At 31.5% G+C, this 15,229-nt stretch overlaps 2 long non-coding RNA genes across 2 annotated transcripts; both read left to right on the top strand.

Annotated features, from left to right (window-relative positions):
• The first annotated feature begins 262 nt into the window (after nucleotides 1–262).
• On the top strand, nucleotides 263–1,351 carry LOC134280181 (uncharacterized). The gene is made up of 3 exons (XR_009994852.1): nucleotides 263–374; nucleotides 981–1,038; nucleotides 1,223–1,351. It is a non-coding gene; the product is annotated as an uncharacterized LOC134280181 (long non-coding RNA).
• Nucleotides 1,352–5,542: 4,191 nt separating this feature from the next.
• LOC134280179 (uncharacterized) lies at nucleotides 5,543–6,450 on the top strand. Its single transcript, XR_009994851.1, has 3 exons — nucleotides 5,543–5,584; nucleotides 6,071–6,131; nucleotides 6,306–6,450. It is a non-coding gene; the product is annotated as an uncharacterized LOC134280179 (long non-coding RNA).
• Nucleotides 6,451–15,229: the final 8,779 nt, after the last annotated feature.

The raw sequence follows: 15,229 nt of genomic DNA, 5'->3' as shown, positions 1-15,229 counted from the left end.
TTTATATTATTGTATTTTTTTTGTGTTTTTAGGTTTAAAAGTTTTTATAGTACAAATTTAGATAAGACATTATACACTGTTATACAACGTGGTGTATGAAATAAAATATATTTATTTAAAAAACTTCATTCATTTTTTTTATAAATCAATAAATGAAATACATATAAGATTGAATGTTTAATCTTACAACAAGTTTTTGTTCATTTAATAACAATTGTCTAAGAACTGTTCATATTTAATTCTTAGGAGCTCCAGCAAACAGCCCTACAGTACTTAATTTACCCAGGAGTAGACTACTTGTAGATGAAGGTAGACTGAAGGCCAGACTTAGGCAGGATGATTGAACAAAATCTGCTTGCAGATGGACTACTGAGGTACATAAATACAAGAAATATGAACACAACTGTATCTAAGTAAACTATAAATAGTGCATGTTTTTGAGGGCTACAATCTAAATTGACACCCCGAGGAAAACCATTGTCAACTGATACAAGGGATGTCAATTTTAAATATTACTGAGTTCAAGGGCAACTTGCGTCTTATCAGACCCAAGATCCAAAGTGTCTGCCTGAGAGAATAGGCCAAAGCCAGACATTTTGGTTTGAGGATCGACAAAAAATTTATTTGCTTGAGAACACAGTCAGTAAATGTTTTGTGATACCTTTCATTTCAATATTTATTTAGCTCCACCAATTGTGTGATGTACAGTACATGTAAGCGGTCTAACATTTCATCGACCGGTCCAACATCTCACTCAGTGGTTTAATTAATATCAATTGTTTTATGCCCGCTCAGCAAAACATTAGAAATGTATAGATTTGTATAGGAACAAAATTTTAAAAGTATAACAATAAGGATTGTTAGATGCATCTAAACTAATCAGATTTTAGTATTTAACTTGAAAGTATAATACACTGTAACATGTAATGCAGCATTTTTACTGCTATGCATATATTTAATCCTTTTTTTATAATTGTAAGCAAAAAAATTGGACTCTCAGGAGGTGAACAGATGTTCAGCAAGAAATTCGCACATCAAGTGAGTGGTGAAATTAAAAGATTTTCTCATTTTTCAGCAAGTTAAGATTTTTCCTCAAATTCATTAAAATCATATCTGAGAAGCATTTAAACAAACAATATCAGATCAATATTCAAAAGAGAAAAGGTTCATAATTCACCAAATTAAAATGTTATCAAGTTATTGTTGTTTTTGATGATTTCAGATGCTGTGAATTAAACTGATATCCCCCCCCCCAAAAAAAAAAGAACAGAGAGACCAATCATTAACAGCTTGAGACTTGGTGCACATAACCTTGCCACAGAAAAGGGGATTTACCTATAAGCACTCCCTAATGAAAAATTTTGTAAATTATTTGTTACACAGGAGAGATTTAAGATGTATTTCATTTTTATTTAGCTACCAAAAATACAATAATTATAAGTTAATATTTGAAAGGAAGTTGATGTATTTTTTTCTTGAAAGGAAAAGTATCAAATTTGTCTCATATACCTTTGATAGTCGATGTACAGAAATATTGAAAATAACACTTATTTATTAAGAAATACCATATATTTAGAAATCATTGTAATACATATTCATTGTGTATTATTGTGTAAATTATATTATAGTGTGGTTTATGTACATTGTATAGCCGCAAAATCTAGATGCAGTGTATTGTATAAAATTGTATGAACAATTGGTGATTCTTATACTAGTATGTTACACCCTTGACAATTATTGTAATTGTGTTGGCACTGATAAATATTTATATACAGGTCATATAGTTCATGTATAAAACATATAAAGATTCTATGATATAACATAAAGATTTTGCCTTTAACTCAGCAAAAATATACATGCATTTCGTTCGCAAACCTTTACTTTTTTTTTAAATAATGAAACCTGTATATTTTATAACAGAGGAAATTCGGATTGAATTTTTAAAAGTTTTTTGGAAACATGGCAATAATTTCAGCAATTATTTCCAAAATAATACATCATATCATATTTTAGAGAAAATGTATTATCTAAACGCCTGTCCTGTCTCTTAAATTATTAGCCTATATGATATTGGGAATTACTTCTGTTGAAATAATCTGAGAATGTCCCATACTATGTCCTACTACCTGATCATCCTTTGTTTGATTCAAACTGAAATTATCTGACAGTTTAGCTCTACCTCTTCCAACAGAATATGTTTTAGGAAATGCTCCAGAAACAACTTTGGGCGTGCTTATCTTTGGCAGTATGTCAACTTCCACTTGCAATCAACTTTTTGATCATAGCTTCTTCTGAACCTAACATCTCACCCCCTTCTGCACCTTCAACCTTATTTTCTTTATCCGACATACTTACTTCCATTCGCAGAAGGCAAAAACAAAACACAGCAAAAATCACGAACAGTTGTACAGCGCCGCGAGTCTGAGTACTCGATAGAATTCTACTCGGTGTCAATGTACATGCAAACATTTACAAACAAATATTTCTCACACACTCACACAAACTGAAAAAAAACAAATAAGTGACGTTTGATATGTTCAATAGAAAAATACAATAAATTCTTTCAAAAGGAAATGATTAAGTAATTGTATAAAATGGAAACTCTGAGATCTCTTTTCTGTCTAATTCAAATATAAATAACCTATGTAAACTAAATGGACTGGACTGTCTACGTCAAATATCTAATAAAATAACCCATGTAAACTAAACGGACAGGACGGTTGGGAAAATATAATATGGAGTATAATTCCCTGATTTTCTCCTGAAATAGAACACTATTGAACTTGTTTCTGACTAGTACACAAAGATAACCACCAAATTTGATACAACAAACTCAAACTTACCACTCCTGAGATAATCTGAACTTCCTCACATTTCTCTTAAATGGTTGTTAAGATTCTTTTAAATGCAGTCAATTAGAATGGAACAGAATTTCTAGTAAGAGTCTGTGTTGTTACAAACATGCAGGTAACTGTGAGCTATCTCTTAACCTAATGTGCAAATGTATACCCTAGCAAAATATTCCAAAAACCCAAAGAACAAACACAGAAAATGAAACATAAATCAAATTGTCACATAAATACTGTACATGCTTACAATGACATAACATGGACAATGTAAACAAAAGACATGGCATGGACAATGTAAACAAATGACATGATATGAACAAAACAAAGGACAAGACACAGTGACAACACAAGAAACACAAATAAACATGTAAATAAATAATTAAACAGTCAAATAAATGCAAAATTTTAATTACCAGTACTTAGAAATAATGTTATTCCAAGTGAATTGTCAATCCTCGTGTTCACAGGTACACTTCCGGAATATCGGATCTGGATAGTTCGTACGCGATTGAGTTCGGTTTGATTAACTAGCTCGAGCTAAAGTCGTGACGTGACGTCATGTAACGAAGAAAGTCGATGATCACTCGGCATAAGTCGGGTGGTCAAGTCAAACAATGGTGGTACGAAGCGCATGCGCAATATACAAGTCCGGGCCCCGAATGAATGAAATGGCGGACCCCAGAATTTAACTGAATCACACAGCTGATAAGGCAGGATCACAAAGATTAAGATACAATTTCACAATACACAAAATCACAAGATGATTTGTAATTTTCAGTTCACTGCAGTGAAGATCAATCTTTTGTGGGGTAGAGATAAAGTATAGATGATAGGGTATTCAGCACTCGATCTATGTTGATTTCCCATGTCAAAATGTAGACTGGCTCGAAAATAATATTATAAGCGTGGGCGCCATTGTAACCCGTCGGTAGAGATCGAATTGTAGTCTTGGGTTTTTGATATTTTATATGGATAATAAACCATCTACATCACCCTATATGCTATACATTAAATAAGTCGTGCTGCTCCTTGAGGGGTTATGGGTATGGGCGGACAGGTAGTAAAAACAGGTTTTGTTAGTGAATACAACTCACTCTCTCTCTCATAACCCCTTTCTCTCTATCCTACTAGATCACGTGACACTGACAGCGAATGACAACGAAGACAGACAAACAATGAACAAACCACAAATACCGATAGGTGGATCCAACATCCAACACCTGGCTACATTAATATATCTGGTTAATGGATTTAATTGTTATTAGCAGACTTATTTTTATATTCATATGAAGCAGAATTTATGCAAAATCTTTTGCGTGAAAAGAAAAAAACACTTGCTGTGGCCTTCAACTCGACATTTAGATATATCGACGACGTATTGTCAATTAATAATGATAATTTCCATTCCTACGTCGCCCGATATATCCTGGTGAGCTTGAGATAAAAATAACAATTTCCAACACCTCTGCTTCATACTTGGATATTTTACTTGAAAAAGACACAAATGGTAATCTAACAACCAAGCTATATGATAAACGTGATGACTTTAACTTTTCTATCGTCAACTTCCCTTATTTTATGCAGCAATATACCTCCCCGTCAGTTAAGGCAACACATGAAAATAATATGGTGATGAAGTCATCATGAGGTCTGACGTCATGACAGTTGCTCCACCCTGATTGATCCATATAAGGAAATGGTGCTAAAAATAACAATTCACCGATATTTGCAAGAATTTGTAATAAACAGCAATATGTTCATGTTAAAAAAAAAAATACTTAGTGATTTTCTCGTATATATAATACCATGTATTTAAAATAATTTTTTTTTTAATGTGTCGTTTGTCTGCATTCGGCTTCAGCCAAGCGCTTGCACTCGGTGACACGGAATGTTGTTTACATCTAAAACCGTGGCAACATCAGCTGAGATTTGCAGTGGATTTAAATGCAATAACCACACAATCTTAAAAGAAAATAGGGATGAAATAAGAGACACAGCATTGCTTCTTCCTTTTACGAGAATATGAGGACATTATTTCGGAAAATAGCAGAAAACGAGACGATATGCACCAGCTCCGTAGATCGATCACTGCACTGAAATTCCAGGCCAGGTATGTACAGATGTATACGCATATGTAGTTACATGTGCAGATCTACAATATGTAGACATGCTTTTGTTAACATAAAAACCCAAGTGTGCTCATGTTCATTTCACATCATATCACAGTCAGTGAAAAACTGTAATGCAGTGCCTTGTGTGTAACCCCCCCCCCTCAATGTTCACACTTTTTAGAATTATTAAAAATTAATTGCACTAAATATGTACTGAGTTCCTGTCAATTAGCTCATTTTCTTTTAAACAATATGTTTAATAATGGATATCATAAGTAACAAAAATTTAAACTAAATTAAATGATATGTTTTCATTGTTTCAGTCAATGATTCACTAGTAACTACATGTAGGCCTATACAAGCAATCATGATGTCTTTTGACAGACAAATATACACAATTTAAAAAAAAATATCAGTATCATTGTGTTGAAAACATAGAAGCCCCACTTCAGATCTATGGTTGTAATTTTCTAGAATTTCTAAAGTAATAAAAAAAATACTTCATTTTTTTTTTTAGATTACATGTACATTAAAATATTTATATAATATTTTTATCATTGCAGCTGTCAAGGGTATCAGACTTTAAAGAATGAATAAATGAAAAATGCATCATTTCTCCACAGGGTATGTATACTTCTAAAGCAATTCACATTTTTAAAGTTTGCATGTACTTTACATTTTTTTTTCACTTTGGAAAAGGAGAAACTGAATTTTTTTTTTAAAGAAAATATTCTATCAATAACAATTGTAAATGTCAAAAGTTTCACTTTCCCAGAGAAGTTTTGTAACACATTTTTTCCCATTTATATGAATTACATAATAATAATAATAATAATAATAATAATAATAATAATAATAATAATAATAATAATAATAATAATAATAATAATAATTATAATAATAATAATAATAATAATAATGCTTTATTTAAAGAAGGTTACCTACCAATTAAGTACAAGGTACTATTCTTCCCGGGGCCTTCTAATTTCAAATTTAAATTAACTACAGTATACAATGTAGCATTTTTTTGTAAAATGTAATGCCATTTTATTCTACAATGTATATTTAGTAATTTCATAGCAAATAACTTCATATTATATTGTGTTGTAGGCATAGCTTTTCCCGTGGACTAATGGATTCACCCAGGCAGAAAGTTAATTTAAGGAAAATGGTATGCTCAATTTTAGCTATAAATCATACAAAGTTTTGATAATAAAACTAACAGAAGAATTGAAAACATGTATATGCATTCTATGTTAAATGTTTCAATGCATTTTTCAATTTCATTTTTTAAAACAAAATTTTTTTTCAATAATGGTATTTCCTGATTTTCTCATATTTTCAGAATTCATTTTATCCACAAGAACATGAAGTGATGGAAATAATTTGCACCTGTCCAGCATTCCTAGGCCTACAGTCTATCATTGGATTTGAAAAGAAATGTTTATTTAATAAATTTTCTAGATAAATAAAATAATTTGACTTTTTAATTTATTTACTGTTCATGTGTTGAAAAAGGTCATTAAGATTTGAAAATCTTAACTTGCATACATTTTTGTGTGGAGGGTACTAATCCCCATAAAGATTTTATACAAGTCCAGCATGTGCTTTGTGTTTATTATTTTTTAATAAAATTTAAAAAAAACCCAGAAGACTAGATATCCCCCTAATTGATTAAAAATAAGATAGGGGACCACCGTTTGATTCTGAGGGAAAGGGGGGCGAGTTTTTTCCAAATCAGATTTTTTTTATTTTCATGTCAATGAAGGACAGATTAATATTTATTTCCGATTAATGAAATGAAGGACAGATTAATTTTCCCCTTCATTGAAAAGTCTAACATGAAAAAAAATGTTTAAAACTCGGAGATCACTGCACTGATCTGCAAGTATTTATTTCTAAAATCCGCTTCCCCCCCCCCCTCGAAATTAAATGGCTGTCTCCTTAACGAATACAGGAGTATAATCCAATCCTTTCTAATTAGTTCCTAAAACTTAAAACCTAGTTAATATCGCCTAATTAACATTAAACGGTCTGATTGAAAGCGATAGGGGAACATAGGCAGAAAGAATATATATTAACACAAGTTTGTGTACGATAGGCGTCGGAAGCAAATGAAAGGGGGCTAAATGAAAGGGGGAGGGGGCTTAACCTAAAGAAAAAGGTAAATTCCAATGCTTACATTACGTATATAATTTGCAAATAAGTATGGAGTCTAATCCCTACCCCCCCCCAACCCCCAACCCCAACCCGGTTCCGACGCCTATGCGCACAGTAGTGTGAGAGAGGGGAATAGATATATAATTAATTATTAATGAAGGCTATATTTTGATTTACCATTTGTGTTCTATATAAAAATATCGGCAACAATTAGACCTGTTTGTATGTAATACTACATGTGCATGTATATATACACATCTTTTGAGGAAATGCGGGAGGTTTGAAAGACATTAAATGTATACAATATATGGAGAACGGATACAAAGAAAAGAAAGGTCAACGATTTTTATGCATACCGTTTGATTAAGTAAAAAAAGAGGCCAGCCCTGTCCGCATGTATATTTATTTAAATATACGAGGTAAACAAACTATTCAAGTACTCAAGAGTTATCTCCCATGCTGGGTCAATGATGCGTTTGAAAACTAAAATTAGATTGACTCCTCCAAGATTTCAATTTTTAATCAAAAAGTGCAAGGGCAAGGCGAAAATCTAAAAAGTATGTTTTTATTTTAAATTATTTATTTTATTGTATAGTTTTCAAAAAGTGATGCTCATTTCTTTGTAATCCTTTATTTAAATTTATTTTTCACAATAAAATTACGAAAATATCCTATTTTTAAACATTATTGTCTTTTTAAGCTGAATAACTTAATTTTATTGAAAAACTAACTGAATGAGCATTTCTTTTGAGAAAGTATAGAAAAAGGATAACATAAAACATTTTGCAGTTAATTTTTTGTTTGCCTTGCCCTTGCACTTTTAGTTAAATTTGACATTTTATTTCTTGACCTAAAATGGAGCCCACGTGACTTCGGGGGTCACATGATGTCAAAAAATACCGATGTGAAAAGCGATGGACATACTCTTCAAGATAAGAAATAGCTATTTTAACTAAAAATTTTTTTTTCTCAAAAATAAAACTGTGAAACATTATATGTATCGGATTCCGTGACATTTTATAGAAAATGTTGCCTTAACTGTACTGCGCTTCATCCCCGCATACGGAGTATTTATATCTCAGTTTTTTCCCATACGCAAGAGCATGCTCTACGTATGAACAATTTCTTAAACGAGGTAAATTTTTTACAAGCAAGTTGATGAAACAAGAATATCAACAGTTCGTTTAAAGTCATCATTTCGTAAATTCTATGGTCGATACAATGACCTTGTCAGCAAATACAATTTATCATTGAATGAAATGCTGACTAACGTTTTTCATACCAATTGTTAGTCCATTATTTATACACTGAATTGACTACGGTTTTTTTTTCCGTTATTTCCTGATTATGACAATGAGCACCCCGGCGGGTGTAACCGGTCAGCAGGGGATGCTCACTCCTCCATGGCACCTGATCCCACCTCTGATGTTTCGGAGGTCCTGTTTGCTCTGCTCTTATTTTGTATATTTGTTTAATGGACGTTGAGATTGAATATTGTTCGTTATTTCCATATCCTTATTGTGTCACATGGATTAATCAACCCAACAAAAGTAATCTTGCTTAACTAATTTAAAAAAAAAGCTGACCTTTTGTTACAATTTAGGCCAATTACATTTATTATATTGTGTTCTCCCAAAGTCCTGGATTCAAATAAATGAAAGTTGAGATATTGTTGATATTGCAGTTTTTTTCATTCTGATTTATTTATAAGTTACCTGCATTTACACTTGCACAAAACCATTTAAGTCTCTGTAATATTAAAGACACAGGCCATCAATCCGCTAACTCCGCTCACACACACGAAAAAGATAAAGATACTCCTTTTTTTTGTCCCCAATTCGATAAAATGTAAGAGGCATGTTTAAAAAGACAACTTGACTTACTTTCTTTATTCCTGTTCGCTCCTTGGGCAGCATCTCTTCTCATCACGTCATCGGACTATATGTTTTGGACTATACTTTTTAATTGGGTACAGGTAAAACCTGCCTGCTTTGCTTCCATTTCCTTAAGACAAAACCCTGCTGCAGATTCAATGAAATCTAAAAATGCTTTCTTCAAACCCAGTTTCAAGAATAGTTTATTTTTCAAAATTGCATGCAGAAGGTGGGGAGAACTATATTACATTGTATTTTGAAAATTGATAAATAGATAAATTGCTTAAAGAAAATTAAACAGATATTAGTACATGGGGAAATACCTATTTTTCATTTCATTTCTTGTTTGCATTTCTTTTAAATTTGGATAATCTCTTCAGAGTTTCCTGATATGGAGTTTTAAAAATGACGTGGTTATGCATCATCCGTTTTTGAAAATTTAAACATTTTCAGCTTCTTCTCTGAAACCACTTATTCATTTTCAACCAAATTTTGGCAAATAGAATCTATGGATGAAGGAAACAAAAATTATTTATTTTGTGGTCATTGTCTCTGCCCTGGGGTGTGGCCAAAACCACTAGAATTAATGCAACCCTTTTAAAAAGTTTTTTACTCCTGGACAAAAAGCAGTCAAACTGTTGGCATGATTATTATTAGCATCGAGTCCTTTACCAAAGTTGTGAAATTAATGGCCCCAGGGTCTGGAGTCAGGTTGGAGCTCTGTTGAATATCCAGTAAAAATGTATTATTTCTTTTTAAAAAAAAACACATCTGCTTCCGAGTATTAAACCAATGAACCATGTAAAGCTTATGTTGAAGGAGGGTGCCTGTTCGAAAATTTGTGAATCGCATGGACCCTAAGTCAGGGATTTTTATGTTAGGGTGGGGCTCTCATGATTGTATAGTGAAATAAATAATTCTTCTCTGCCTGCACCTGGGTATTAAACCAATGAAATGTATACATTGTAATAATGAGAAAGATGCTTCTTTAACATTTGTGAATTTAAAGGCCCCTTTGATCAGGGGTTCTGGTATAGGGCGAGCTTTAATGATCTCCTTAGCTCTGGGTATAATTTTTATTGAAATGATCTGAGTACATATTTATGATAAGAAAGGTGCATCTGGTGCCAGGATCAGCAGTTCTATGCGGTAGCGTGTACAACTGGTTAAAAAGTGTAAATGCATTTTTTTTTTTTGTTCCTTTTATCTACCTCCAGGTATTAATTAAGTAACTTAATGACATGATAAGTGTATAGTTACATATGATAGAAAATGGCCCCTCTTCAGAAATTATTAAATTCATGGCCTTTGGTTTTAACACGAAGTAAATTCAATAGTTGGAATGTTTTCATAATTCCCGGGTTAACCATTTAGGCCAATTGGTCTCTTGTATTTTCAGTTAAAGATTAAAAATCAAAAGGCATTACTATGATAATTGTACTACAACCTTTTTATTCTTTTTAAAGGTAGGAAAAAAAATTTTGTAAGTTGTAAGAGCGTGTTTCTGTTCCTTCTGTATTAGACAATAAAATGAATTCAAATCAACTGAAATATATGCTGTTTTTTTTTAAATTTCATTTTATCATTTATCGCTTTGTATGCCAAACTTCTAGGATACTTTCGAATTAGTTTGTTTAATTATATAATTAAATGTATGATTTGTATTTAAAATGACAACTTCCTCACTGCTGATCATAAATGTACGGTTGATGAAGCTGTAGTTGTTCGAAGCGTATCAATACCAAACATTATGCTCACTTTTATTTCTGCATATTTATGTGCCGTTTTTATTGCTTCCCCCCTCTCTTGTTTTTGTTTTCAATTTTGTTGTTTAAAAAAAAAAAACTTTTTTTCAAGAAAAGCACTCTTTTTTATGGTGTATGTTTTTTTTTAAAATGATATACACATACTGTTTCATAGAATAAATTGAGTTCAATAAATATGCAAGAAAAAACAAGAAAAAATGAATTACACTTTACTGCTAAAAAAAGACAGTACATTAGGTGGCAGGGGGCAGTTTTTTTATGTTAAACCTGTGCTGAGGGGGCAAATATATACATGCAATCCTTAGAAACATTTATATGGTAACAGTTTTGCAGGGGCTAATTAATTACACTACATATACCCATGACTCACAAATAACATATAATCTCCCTATTAGAGTGCACATGTACCAATTTATATGGGGTAATCCCCCCTCTGGATTCCCTTTTCCTTTGGGGGGGGCCCAACGGAGCTAAATTTTCCCCTTGGGGAAACCCGCCACTTTTGTTTATTTCAAATTTACAGCTCTGTATATGCTTAATGTCATATTAATACCTTAATGTTGCATAGCATTTTTTTCCGCAAACACGCTGCTTTATTCCCTGCAACCTTTAACTTTCTTTTTTGCTTTTCAATCAAAATAAGTTTCCATATTTTGAAAGTGCAAACAATTAATTCTGAGTAAAGATATACAAATTCTGCTTATTTCTATGAGAAATAAAAAGAAATTTGAGGCAAATAAGTGACCCCACCAATTGTCCGTCAACTACTTTAACCCCATTTTCTTTGTGTTACTTCAAAAATGACCTAAAACCCAAAAAAAAAAAACTTTTTATTTTTTCTAATCAAAACAGTGTTAAATGGTAACTTTGATCTATTTAAAATGCAGCTACAAATTAAAAAATCAAAATGAATTACCTTTTCTTGAGGGAAATGTACTCACAAATAACATGCATCAAAGACTAAAGGGGTGTCCTGGAAAATGCTATGCAACATTAAGGTATTAATATGACATTAAGCATATACAGAGCTGTAAATTTGAAATAAACACACGTGGTCAGTTACAGAGGAAATTCAGCTGAAAAGCCGTAGGCCTTAGAAGAAAGTGTATATTTCAGAGGGAAGGATGCCCCCATATAAATTGGTACAGTGACTCTAATAGGGAGATTATATGTTATTTGTGAGTCATGGGCATATGTAGTGTAATTAATTAGCCCCTGAAAAAAACTGTTACCATATAAATGTTTCTATGGTTTTACATGTATATATTTCCCCCTAGCACAGGTTTAACATAAAAAAATCCCCCGGGGATTTTAAGGGTACTGTGTTCTTTTGGGTAAATGAAATTAATTTTTTTTTTTTTTTTGTATTCAAAAAAAATTAATTTATTTTAAAACCATTTATGGTATTTTTTTTCAGAAAAAAAATACTTCAAAAAAAGAGTGCTTTTTTAAAATGTCTTTTTTTGTTAAACAACAAAATCTGAAAACAAAAAAAAGGGGGGGAAAGAAGAAATAAAAAAGGCCTTTTTTAAATTTTGCAGAAATAAAAGTGAGCATAATGTTTGGTATTGATACGCTTCGAACAACTACAGCTTCATCAACCTTACTTTTATGATCAGCAGTCGGGGAAAATTGTCTTTTTAAATACAAATCATACATTTAATTATAAAATTTAAAAACAAACTAATTCGAAAAAACCCCTGAATTTTGGCATACAAAGCATAAATGATAAAATAAAATTTTAAAAAAAAAACCCCCATATATTTAGTTGATTTGAATTTTTTTTTATTGTCTTTTACAGAAGGAACAGAAACACGCTCTTACAATTTAAAATTTTTCCCCCTACTGTAAGCAGAGATAATACAGGTTGTAGTACAATTATCATAGTAATGCCTTTTGTTTTTTAAATTTTTAAAAAATCAAGAGACCAATTGGCCTAAATGGTAACCTGGGAATTATGCAAAACATTCCAACTATTGAATTTCCTTCTTTTTAAAACCAAAGGCCATGAATTTAATAATTTCTAAAGAGGGGCCTTTTTTCTATAAATATGAAACTATACACTTATCATCCCAAAAGGACGCGATTGCAAGGCGTCACATGATCACTTTATTTGGTGAAAAAAAAAAAATTTTTTGAAAATTTTTTCCCGGGAAATAAGGAGCGTGGTTTTTGCGCTATGACAAAAGGAGTTTTATTTTTTAAAGTAGAGAAAGAATAAGATATTAAAGATTGTTACGTTGCACTAGCGTGGTGGGTTGATTTTTTTTTTTATCTACGTGCATTTTTTTACGATTTGACACGTCTATCTCAGTATTGTATATCTCTGAACATTGAGACCTCTTTCATTAAAAATAAATTTGATTTATATCTTGAGGTTTATATTTTTTTTTAAAATTAGAATTTTAAATGACTGTTGTTTATAAAAGGTTTACATCTATACATGTATAGATAATTTCCAAAAAAAAGAATTAGAGGGCGTTGTTTAATATATACATGTATAAATATTGATGAACGAAGGCGATTTAGATAAACGTGTTACGCCGGCGAAGACCACTTATGCCTAGAAGACATAGTTTTAAAAAAAAAATATCGCAGAGGATTTTGTTTTCTACTATAAGATTGTTAGCTTTTTCCCCGCAGCGACATCAACCGTGTAAACATGATGCAATCATCGTCGCACATATTTTCTAAACGATTGTTATAAAATGTTAAAATATGCGTAAATTTAAAAAAACCTTTTTTCTGAAAGAATACCAGCCGGGGAAAATTCGTACATGAATAAATAAAAGAAATGTGAAGTCATCATGCTTATTGGAATACATTTGAAAAATGCTTTTTTTTTTAAACACATGAACATAGATATTTTCCTCCAGCATTTATCATAAAGCGACGGAAAGTTATTATTTTTGAATCAAACTAAGCCTAGTAGATCTATAGTTTTGACGTCAATTGCGTCATTATGACGTCACAATGGAGATAGCAATCATCCATGTACAGGAGAAAATGAAGTAGTACTTACTTGAAAAGAATCGGAAGGAGATCTATTTGTAAATAAATGTGAATATTTAGAATTAATGTAATTTGGCCAATTAATACCCGGGATTTATGGATTTATGGATAATACATTTATTATAAAAAAAAATTAATGCAGTTCAAGGTTTTTCAAAATAACTTCTTATTTTTTTTAATGTGTTCAAATGTCTAAACCCCCCCCCCCCCCCATTACAGGCCACTAAGAAAAAAACATCGCTAGTGTTCTAAAGCATAAAGTATAAGGCCTTTGAGGACTGTGCACTTTTTTATAATGTATTATTTATTTATACTGATATAGTAACAAAATGAATGTCCCGGAGATGACAAACTGAGTTTTTAAAAAAAATCTATTTACGTGACCACTGTCGGTATAAGTAAGTCATTGTGCTTCACATATAAAATGGGCATCAGCTGCCAGATTTTCAGAGAAGAAAAAACAAATAATATTTATTTATCTATACTTATTTACCTTTTTTGTCTTTTAAACGGATTATGCATATTTAAAGGGCCAACAACAAACCATCATATGAAAATTTTTAAATTTTAAAAGGGGGGGGGGGGATTTCAATGGTTATTTAAAAATTAATCTGATTACCTTATTTCATATTTTAACCATAAGTCACTTATAATGACTAGTACAGATATATTAGTTTTTGGGAAAAAATTTATTGGGAAAATTTTTTGTTGACCAAAAACTGCTTTTAGGTGAAAATATTCTGCAAATTTACAATGAATACTTCCCCAAAAAACAACGTCATTACTTCATTTATAAATAGTTTCCAAAACAATTTATATTTTCAATAAATATGAAGCATATTATTGAATATTCTGGAAAATATTTAATTTGCTTCACTTTTGTTGCTTGTATGGCATTATAAAACATTTTACCTCAAAAATATCAAAAGATTGAAAAAAGGTGGTTACCATGGAAACCATAACTTTCTTATAAGCCTGATGACCATGCTTGATACTTTGATATAATGGTATCATTGACATTAGAAACATTATATGTAAAAATGAGAAAAATTCATTGGGCATAATTTTTTCACGGACCCTTGCAATCCTTTCCTTAAGGGTTTCTTAATTAATACCTGGGGGGTAGATAAGAGGAACAAAAAAAAAATGCATTTACACTTTTTAACCAGTTGTACAACCCACCGCATAGAATGGTTATCCCCAAACCCCAAAGACCTTTTTTTCATCATAAATATGTACTCAGATCATTTCAATAAACATTATACCCAGAGCTAAGGAGATCATTAAAGCTTGCCCTATCACCAGAAACCCCCGATCAAGGTGCCTTGAAATTCACAAATGTTAAAGAAGCATCTTTCTCATTATTACAATGTATACATTTCATTGGTTTAATACCCAGGTGCAGGCAGAGAAGAATTATTTATTTCACTATACAATCATGAGAGCCCCACCCTAAC

The sequence above is a fragment of the Saccostrea cucullata genome, unplaced genomic scaffold (genome assembly GCF_032062105.1).
Source record: "Saccostrea cucullata isolate Sc308-1 unplaced genomic scaffold, CSIRO_AGI_Scuc_v1 ctg5818, whole genome shotgun sequence".
NCBI classification, from domain to species: domain Eukaryota; kingdom Metazoa; phylum Mollusca; class Bivalvia; order Ostreida; family Ostreidae; genus Saccostrea; species Saccostrea cuccullata.
This window is presented reverse-complemented; position numbering and strand designations above follow the sequence as displayed.